The sequence below is a fragment of the Nannospalax galili genome, unplaced genomic scaffold (genome assembly GCF_000622305.1).
Source record: "Nannospalax galili isolate Female #2095 unplaced genomic scaffold, S.galili_v1.0 scaffold881, whole genome shotgun sequence".
NCBI classification, from domain to species: Eukaryota; Metazoa; Chordata; class Mammalia; order Rodentia; family Spalacidae; genus Nannospalax; species Nannospalax galili.
In genome coordinates, this window is record NW_008344709.1 from 539,838 (window position 1) to 542,762 (window position 2,925).

Genomic DNA, 2,925 nt, shown 5'->3' on the forward strand with positions numbered 1-2,925 from the left:
TCAACATTGAAGAGCACTTACCTACACCTCATATATATATATATATATATATTTGTGTTTTGTGTTTATAATATAATGGGAAGATAGTTTAAGATGTATCCCATAAGCAAAATTGTATGAAATATAGCACCTTAACTACTCTTAATATGTGTTTAGCATTAGATTATTCAACCTACTTAATGTACAATTGAACTTTCCTCACCTTAGACATCATCAACTGATTTATTATCCATATGTTCCAACAACCAACATACTTCTCTATGTTCATTTGAATACATCCTTTAAAATTGATCTTATATGGATAATAATGAAGCATTTCCTCTTAAGGATGTTGCTTTTTGGATTTTTATAGGAATTTCACATTGATTGCATATGGAGATGCTTTTAAAATATTTTATTTATTATTTTTATTTTCTGGTATGTGTGTATTGCCTGCATGTTGGTAAGTGCACTCATGTCATGCAATGCCCATGGAGGACAGAAGAGACTGTCAGATCCCCTGGAACTGGAGTTATGGACAGTTGGTAGCTGCCATGTGGGTGCTTGGATTCGAACCCAGGTCTTCTGTAAGAACAGTGTTCTTAACCGCTGAGCCATCTCTCCAGCTCCGAACTTGGGATTTTTAATTTGCTCCTTTCTCTCCATTTTCTGTGTCATACTGAAGTCTGGATGTCTTTCCCATTAGAATATATTAGAAAAGCATACTGGATTTCTTGCATTCTGTCTAATATGTTAAGTCCTATCCTGTCAATCATTTGTAGTCAGATGTCTCTCTGTGTATGTTCATCCACTGGATTCTAGTCAGCCTATCTAGAGTCATTCCCTTCAATAAGAGCTACTCATCCTCACCCAGTAGTAATCAATTGCCAGTAGGGATGGGGCCTGGTGCACTAAAACGCAATAACAATATACCTTAAAAAAATAAAAGCATGCAGGGATTTGTTTACAGTATCAGTACAAACACAGAAGGAAGTACAACCTTCCTCTCCATGGACATATCTCAAATTCTTTATAGCACATGAATTTTGACATTGGTAATATTGTATCCATTCTTAGACTCTAGTTATTTTGTTTTGTATTGAAAACAGTGTGCATTGTACTAGCTTTGCTAGAGGTCAATATGGTTGGGAGGTTGCTATTAGGTGTTATTCATTTCTCAGAGTCTGGGAGAATGAAGCAATAAAGGTTGAGAAGAGAAAAGAACAATTCTGTCCTGGACAATCTAATTCACCTTTTTTCTCTTCAGGTGTCTTACTGTCATTAAAGAATAAGAAAGTACCGCATTCTGCTCTGTAGAATGCTGGTGATATTCTTCAACTCTATTTAGGCCAATGACTCTAATGCAGAGGAGACATTGTCTATGTATACCAAAGTAGCATGAGAGACAGTGTCAATGATTTCAAGCTGGTGTTGGTCATTTCCAGATATTCCCAGTATATTAAAGATAATTTTAGGAAGTTCTATGGGCTCTTCTAATTTCAACTTTTTTTTTCTTCTTTTTCCACAGATTATCACTGAGGAAAATGTCTCTGACAAATGTATCTATGGTAACAGAATTTCTTCTCATGGGGTTAACAGACTTGCATGAGCTGCAAATACTTCTCTTCTTATTATTTCTAATAATATATGATAACTGCATTGGGGAATTTGGCTTTGATTATTCTAATTATCCTGAAATCACACATTCATATTACTATGTACTTTTTCCTCATTAACTTGTCATTCATAGATCTCTGTTATTCTTCTGTGATTACACCCAGAATGCTGATGAATTTCATGTTAAGGAAGAACCTCACCTCTTACATGGGGTGTATGACTCAGCTGTACTTTTTCTGGTTTTTTTTTATTTGTTTTGTTTTGGTTTTTTGTTTGTTTGTTTGTTTTTTGCTATTTCTGAATGTTATGTCCTGACATCAATGGCCTATGATCGCTACTTGGCTATTTGCAATCCACTGTTGTATAATGTTGCCATGTCACCTAAGGTGTGCTCTTAACTTATGCTTGGTTCATATTTGATGGGGTTCTGATGCTATGATCCACACTGGCAGTGTCCTGAGTCTATCTTTCTGCAATAGAAACATCATCAATCACTAATTCTGTGACCTCCATCCTTTATTCCAGCTTGCCTGCACCAACATCTACATCAATGAGATAGAGGTTTTCATTGTAGGGGCAAAAGAAATATTTGTTCCCACTGCCGTCATCTTTACTTCTTATGGTTTTGTCCTCTCTAGCATCCTTCGACTAAGTTCCACTGAGGGCAGATCCAAAGCCTTCAGCACCTGCAATTCCCACATACTTGCTGTTTCCCTGCTCTTTGGATCATGTGCATTTATGTACCTCAAACCTTCCTCAGCAGGGTCGATGGATGAAGGAAAAATATTTTCCATATTTTATACCATTGTGGTTCCCATGATGAACTCATTAATCTACAGCCTGAGGAACAAAGATGTCAAAATAGCATTCAGTAAAACTCTGAGCAGCATAATTTTTTGATCAGAAAGTGAATCTCCTTGTGATTATAGTTGGATCAATGGGAAATCCTGTATTTCATATGTGTTTGGTTGCAGTTTTGATTCCCTATTTTATTTCTATTATGGCTATTATTCTATAATATAAAGAATATTTCTTTCATTGATTACAACAATATTAGGGTTCCCAAATGCCTTTATGGAGGAACACTTATATTCACCATTGGCATGATAGAATTCTGAAATCCTGAGTCTTCTTGTCTTTGTGTCATTATCTCAGAAAGATGATATCACTTTCAAATGTCATTGTTTCAGAGACACAGATATTTAGGCATTGCTTTTTCAATATAAACCATATTGCATGTTAAGACTATGCAAAGCACATTCTTTTGTCAACTGTGTATCTTATTAATATAAATCAATATATGTATTTTGTAAAACGTATTTATTGTAT

The 2,925-nt window shown here is 35.2% G+C and overlaps 1 pseudogene; it reads left to right on the top strand.

Moving 5' to 3' along the window:
• The first annotated feature begins 1,916 nt into the window (after positions 1-1,916).
• Positions 1,917-2,496, top strand: LOC103740364 (annotated as a pseudogene).
• The last annotated feature ends 429 nt before the right edge of the window (positions 2,497-2,925 follow it).